A 7,989-nucleotide genomic window follows, 5' to 3' on the forward strand; every position below is an offset into this window, starting at 1 on the left:
AGTAGGCTTCAGTGATATCTTCACTAGCAATGTTAAGCAGAAAATGAAGGCCATTATCTGGGAAATTTAAGCCAAAAACAAGCCTGAGCTCACCTAAATAAGCTAAATATTGAAAATAATATACAAGCATTCTTCTTCAACCATTTCTTTTCTTTAATCCTAGTTATCTACTAAAAAATCTAATTTAAGGGCAGCCATGGAATCTATGTATTCTAACTAGTGCTTAATGTTTTGTCCCATTAGAGATATGTAAAATAATGAAGCACTGGCTGTATATCACCTTTCGAAAATTCACACTTTAGATAATTACGTATCCAAAAAATTACCTTCACTGTTATTATCTTTTGTGTTAGTATTATTTCTAACAAAATCTGCCACTAAAATCCCATGGCATGTTCGGTCTGGTGCTGAATTGAGAAGCAGCAGAGTCCTGCCGAAATAGTGAGATAAGAGATTGGTCTTGGGCGCTGCTGCTAGGAGTGTGAATTGGTGCAACTCCTTTGGAAAACTATTTGGCAAAATCTACTAAATCTGAATACATGCTGTGACCCAGTAATTCCACTCCTAGGTATATTTCCTTTCACCGAAAGGTAAGAGTGCTCAAGAATGTTCACAGCATTCAAAATAACCAAAAAATATTCAGCAATCCAGCATGGCTTAGCTAAGTGCTCTGGCTCAAGATTTCTCACAAGGCTACAATCAAGTCTAGCAGGGCTCTGGTCTCATCTGAAGACTCAACTGGGAGGGGCTCTGCTTTCAAGCTCATTCATGGGTTCCTCACAGACTGGTGGACTAAGGGCCTCAGTTCTTTCTTGGCTATTGGCTGGAGGCCTCTCTCAGTTCATTGTCATACTGGCCTCTCCATTGGGCAGCTCACAACTTGACATTTGCCTTTCATCACAATGAAAAAGCAAAAGAGCAAGATAGAAGCCAAAACTTTTTGGAACCTAACCTCAGAAGTGATATCCCATCATTTTTGTCATATTCTGTTAAAAGTGTGTCACTGGGTCCAGACCACAGTCAATGGGAGGGAATTACACAGGGCATGAATATTAGGAGGCAGGCACCATTGGGGGCTATCTTAGTTATACCTCAATAAAGTTTATGTTAAAAAATTATTCTCAGAATTGCTGAGATGAAGCCACAGGGTCTGGCTATAGAAGATTCTTTTATTTCATGTTGTCCTCCTTCTTTGGCTTAAGAAGGTGTCCATGAATATTTCCAGAGTTCTAATTCAGTTTCCTGGGGCTTTTTCCTCCTTAACAGAAGACATCAAGCTTTGGGATTTACTTCTTGACAGACCACCATCTGACTAGACCTAAATGAGCCTCTTTGACCTGCTAGTCTATTTCTTTAGCTAAGAAGGCAATATCTGGAAGCCAGGGAGAGAGGAGTTGCTGTTTTCACTTCAGTATCGAGATTATAGATACCGCTTAGAAAACAACCTGGAAAACCAATACCCTTCTCTATTAATATTTGGGCCACCTCAATTGGCATTGATCGCATTGTAGATAAAAATCAGTAAAAATAGCAGAGATTGAATGGCAGACCATATGTTAACAGAGGGGAAAATAGTGCCCCTTAAGCATAAAGTTGATTATCTCTTTCAATCTCTGTTGTGCCTTGGCATGGCTTCCCTGACAATTTCTACCAAATGTTTAAAGAAGTTGTAGTATCTGGTTGACCCATCACGATTATTTCCTTTGCCAAAAATGACTAACAATTTCAAATGATTAAAATAGATCCCGTTTAGGCAAGCATCCACTTTTCAACTTATAAAAGGAGCTCTGTGGTTCTGGTGCATACATCACTATGTACCTAGTGCAGAATAGTCTGTCAATAAGCATGACTGAATGAATGAATGGTCATAATGGCCACCTAATGGAGAAGGGAATTAGTGTTACTCTTTCTGGTACTCATAGTTCAGGCTGCTCCTGTTGTCTTGGTTACTCCTATTCAAACACTTCCATGCCACTAAAATCCCAAAACACTTTGTCTCCAGGCAGTTTGTTTCCTTTCTACCATTCCACCTCGTACAATTGACCCAAGCATTAAAGCCTAAATAGTATCAAAGAGAACAGGGGTCAAGATGAGATAAAAATAAGAACTCTGCCATTGAACACAGCTCCTTTAAACACAGCTCATTGTCTATCTGCTCCTCCCTGGAAATGAAACCTCCTGAAGCATTCTAACCTGAATTATCTTAACCAAGTTTTCCCGGAAACATAGCTACCATTTTCCCATGCACAAGCACTGTCAAGAAAGTAATCAGAGTCAGAGATAGCCCTTTTCTCTCTTCATACTGCTGCCAAAGTGATTTTAAACAACTTTATAGAAAACATCAGTTGCTCTAAGCTCCTTCTGTTGCTAAGATTGGGAATCGGGATGAGGCTGGGTTTCGGGAATTTAGACATGAAGATCACATAAGGGAGAGAAGTTGACCTTTCATTTTCCATCTCAAAGTTAGGCATTGTGTGCCGACCTCCCCACAAATACAATTTCCCACAAACAACCACTCCAGATAGTGAATCCGCAGCCTGGAGATGCCCAACCAGTGGCTGGGCGCCCAGCCCATTTGTTGGGAATGTTTTGGTAAGACTTGCTGAACTAGGCAAGAGGATTGATGAGATGGTTTCTAAAGTCATTTCTAAGTCTAAGAATCTATTATTATAAGATTCTGGTTTTGATATAACACCTAACATTTCCCCATCAACACTGTGAGCTGAAACATTCACTGTGTCATTCAGTATTTCCCGTGACCAAGATGGCCATCATGGATTGTGTTTGCACTGTGTGTCCATAAGTAAGAATTTTGTTACCTCACCCTTAACCCATAACTTGAGCCTCATTAGTACACCCTTCTAGCCAACTGTTTTTACCAGAAAAAGACAATATGCTCTTGGAACGCCGAAAGTGAAAGATAGTAGAAATAACAAAAAGAGATAGAGAGAGACTTCTCAATTTATTAGCTGGATTCCCAGTCTTTTTCCACAGCATCTAAGGCCCAATTTTTAAAGTCAATTGCCTTCCCATTAACAACCATAGGATGTTGGTAAAAACAATGAAAGGTTTGGAAGCAAAGAGATATTAAGGTCTGGGCAGCTAATAATAATCCAGACTCCAAAAATGACTGTTAATCATATTAGCAGGTTGGAGGAGGTTGAATTTTCAAAAAACACAGTATAGGTACTTGAGGCATAAATTCATTGGAAAACACATTATATTCTGTGTTGCATAGACTCATTCCTAGCTAACCACCATCCAGAATGTGGACAAGCTTTGAGATAGCTAGGATGAGAAGATAGGTGGGGGAGGAAAAGCTGTCAGGAATAAAGACAGCTGAATGGTGTATGAGATGGAAGTCCATCCTTCATCAAAGTTAGCTGGGAGAGGGACTGCCCCTTTAACATGGGAAGTGTTGGGAAGCCCTGGGGAGGAAGAGTAGGCCACAGTGGTAGACCAGAGTAAATGCAATAACTGACCCGGGCCTAACAGAGGATGCTATAAAATAGGGAGACAGGGCATTTGAATAAGGGAGGTACCAAACCGCCCCGTAATATTGTTCCACTGTTTTCCCCCTCTGGAAGAATTAATCAGTTTGCTGGTTCTTTGGCCTTGGTCCTTAGGGACCATGTTTCTCTTACTTTATCCACCAGGGGGCTGTAAGAGTCTTCTCTGGTGCAAAGCTCAGTTGGACTGTTAGCCTTAAGGTTCAGCCCCCACAAACTAAACCCGACTATAGGTCATAGAAAACTGAGATCGTCTCTTCCATAAAGAACAAGGCAGTAAGAGCTGATGATATAATTACCATTTTCTGTGTCCTTCATCTTAACAGCCCTGAGCAGAAAGAGTGATGTACAAACTCCATTCTTGTGTCTATCCCTTTGCCTCTCCTGAAGTAATTTTCTGGGAAAGAGAAAGCCTGTAATTCCACATATACAGATGACTCATTTAGAATGAAATATAGATGTCTATTATTTCCAAATTCTTAGGGCTCTAAATGTATGAGAACTACACTCTCAGGGAAATCTGAATTAAAAGAAATGATGCTATGAAAAAAGGAAATTTCTCACATCTCAAAAGACCAGTGCTGACACCGTATTTCCTGACAATGAATGCGTTGGCACTAAGTCCTAAGAAAGAGTGGGAGGGGCTGAGCAGACCAGGAACGGACTCTCCATGACTCAGTGCTGCCTCTTTTCATAGATCGCATCTCAAATTCACAGAGAATTTAAAATTCTCTCCCCTTGCTTTCTCCTGGCCTTCAGGGAGGCTTCTCACCATCTTTGCCTCCCCTGCGCATCCCCTCTCTACTTTGGCTCATTTGCCTGTGCATGTGAAAAACATCAGATTTTGAAATTCTAGCAAACAGTGATGAAAGTAGATGCATGGCCTCACTATGGCTGATCCTTAAATGGATCCAAATTAAAATGTGGACAGTGCTGAGCACAAAAGCCGTATCAACTATAGAGCTCACCTCATCATTCTAGATTTGGACATTAAGGAAGCTTAAGATAAAGACAGTAGCCTTTCTCTCTAAAGATGCAGTCACTCCTAGCAAGACCTAATTTCATTGACTTTTATGACAATTTTCCTTTAATTCTATTACATTTAATTCTTTCTCTTATAAAAGAAGAGAAAGGCAAGATTGGAAAAAAGATGAGTGAAAAGCTATTTCAAAGTTAAATAATAAAGATAAGCTTTTTGATGATCTCTTGATGGTCTAGGTAGTCTACAAACCAACAGGGGTGATTTCATGCAGCATCATTTAGTCTTAAAAGGCTAATTCCTTATCTACTCTTTGGTAAGCATTCATCTCAAGGAGATAGCCACTAGATACTAAGGCTTGTAAGTGCCAAGTTACAATTCCTGATTTGCAAAAGAAATTACAGGCATATCTTGTTTTATTGTGCTTTGGTTTATTGTACTTTGCAGATACTGCATTTTTTACAAATTGAAGATTGGGGGCAATTCTGCATCAGTAAGTCTATTGGCACCATTTTGCCAACAGCATTTGCTTGTTTCATGTCTCTGAGTCACATTTTGGTAATTCTCACAATATCTCAAACTTTGTCACTACCATTATATTTGTTATGGTGATCTGTGATCAGTGATCTTTGATGTTACTATTTTAATTGTTTCAGGGTACCACAAAGAATGCCCATATAAGACGGAGAACTTAATTGATAAATGCTGTGTGTGTTCTGATTTCTCAACCGACTGCCCATTCTCCCATCTCTTTCCTTCTCCTTGGGCCTCCCTGTTCCTTGAGACACAACAATATTGAAATTAGGCCAGTTAATAACCCTACAATGGCCTCTAAGTGTTCAAGTGAAAGGGAAAGTCCTATGTGTCTCACTTTAAATCAAAAGCTATAAATGATTAAGCTTAGTGAAGAAGGCATGTCAAAACCCAAGGGTCTTGCACCAAGCAGTTAGCCAAGCTGTGAATGAAAAAGGAAAAGTTCTTGAAGGAAATTAAAAGTGCTGCTCCAGTGAACACGCAGATGACCAAAAAGTAAAACAGCCTTATGCTGATATGGAGAAAGTTTTAGTGGTCTGGATAGAAGATCAAACCAGCCACAACAGTCCCCTAAGCCAAAGTGAAGCCATGCATCTACTTTCATCATCGTTTCCTAGAATTTCAAAATCTGATGTTTTTCACATGCACAGGCAAATGAGCCAAAGTAGAGAGGGGATGCGCAGGGGAGGCAAAGATGCTGAGAAGCCTCCCTGAGGACCAGGAGAAGACAAGGAGAGAGAGCTATGGTGAATCTGAGATGCGATCTATGAAATGAGGAAGCACTGAGTCATGGAGGGTCAGTTCCCAGTCCACTCACCCCTCCTATCGTCTCTTAGGACTTAGCGCCAACGCGTTGGTGTTCAGAAAATATGGTGTCAGCACTAATCCAGAGAAAGTCCCTAATTCTCTTCAATTTTGTGAAGGCTGAAAAAGGGGAGGAAGCTGCAGAAGAAAAGTCTGAAGCTAGCAGAGTTTCGTTCATGAGGTTTCAGGAAAGAAGCCGTCTCCGGAACATAAAAGTGCAGGTGAAGCAGCAAGTGCTGATGGAGAAGCTGCAGCAAGTTCTCCAGAAGATCCAGCTGAGGCAAGTCATGAAGGGGGCTACACTAGACAGCAGATTTTCAGTGTAGACAAAACAGGTTTATATTGAAAGAAGATGCCATCTAGAACTTTCATAGCTAGAGAAGAGAAGTCAAAGCCTGGCTTCAAAGCTTCAAAGGACAGTCTGACTCTCTTGTTAGGTGCTGATGCAGCTGATAACTTTCCGTTGAAACCGCTTCTCACTTAACCATTCTGAAAATCCCAGGGCCCTTAAGAATTGTGCTAAATCTATTCCGCCTGAGCTCTATAAACAACAAAGCCTGGATGACAGCACATCTGTTTGCAACATGGTTTACTGAACATTTTAAGCCATCTATTGAGACCTACTGCTCCGAAAAAAAGATCCCTTTCAAAATCTTACTGCTCGTTGACAACGCGCCTGGTCACCCAAGAGCTCTGATGGAGATGTGCAATGAGATTAACGTTTTCATGCTTGCTAACAAAACATCCATTCTGCAGCCCATGGATCAAGGAGTAATTTCGACTTCCACATCTTATTATTGAAGAAATACATTTCGTAAGGCTATGGCTCTCATAGATAGTGATTCCTCTGATGGGTCCGGGCAAAGGAAATGGAAAACCTTCTGGAAAGGATTTGCCATTCTAGATGCCATTAAGAACATTCAAGATTCATGAGAAGAGGTCAAAATATCAACATTAACAGGAGTTTGGAAGAAGTCGATTCTAGTCCTCATGGATGACTTTGAGGGGTTCACGACTTCAGCAGAGGAAGTAACTGCAGATGTGGTGGAAACAGCAAGAGAACCAGAAATAGAAGTGGAGCCTGGAGATGTGACTGAATTGCTGCAATCTCACGATCAAACTGGAATGGATGAGGAGTCGCTTCATATAGATGAGCAAAGAAAGTGGTTTCTTGAGATGGAATCTACTCCTGGTGAAGATGCTGTGAAGATTATTGAAATATAGCAAAGGATTTAAAATTTTACATAAACTTAATTGATAAAGTAATGACAGGGTTTGAGAGGACTGTCTCCAGTTTTGAAAGAATTTCTACTGTGGGTAAAATAGTATCAAACAGCTTTGCATGCCGCTGAGAAATCGATCATGAGAACAAGAGTCAACAGATGCAGCAAACTTCATTGTTGTCTTATCTTAAGAAATTGCCACGGTCATCCCAACCTTCAGCAAAGACCACCCTGACCAGCCAGCAGCCATCAACATCGAGGCGAGGCCCTCCACCAGCAAAAAGAATCATTGAAAGCTCAGATGATGGTTAGAATTTTTTAGCAAGAAAGTATTTTTTAATTAAGGCATGTACATTGGTTTTTTTAAACATTATGCTATTGCACACTTAATAGACTACACTGTAGTATTAAACATAGCTTTTATATACACTGGTAAACGAAAAAATTCGTGTGACTCACTTTATTGTGATATTTACTTTATTGCAGTGGTCTGGAAGCAAACCTGCAATATCTCTGAGGTACGCCTGTAGGCTTCTTATTGAATCACCTGTGCCAGCCTTAACTAACCATTTCATAAAGCCATCTAGATAAGATTAGCTAATTCATATGATTTGTCTCATTCAACATGTTCCACATCATCTTTTTAGTGCTTTACATGTGGTAAGTTCTCAATTAAATGTAAGTTGAATTTAATTTCATCTTTATTTATTGAAGAGGTTCACAATCCACGTGGAAAAGACCACTTAAACTCTCCTCCTTTACACCAAACTAAAAAACCTGACTTCTTAGTTCTATTTCTCTGTATTCCTCCCAAATGCCATGGACTCACTGAGAAAGAAAACTATTTAAGGTCAGATTATCATGATGTCACACAATGACAGGGCCCAGGAAATATGAGATGAAGGCTGAAGGCAGTCCAAGGTTCCAGTGATGTGTGCAG

Source organism: Equus asinus, chromosome 8 (genome assembly GCF_041296235.1).
Source record: "Equus asinus isolate D_3611 breed Donkey chromosome 8, EquAss-T2T_v2, whole genome shotgun sequence".
Taxonomy (NCBI): Eukaryota; Metazoa; Chordata; class Mammalia; order Perissodactyla; family Equidae; genus Equus; species Equus asinus.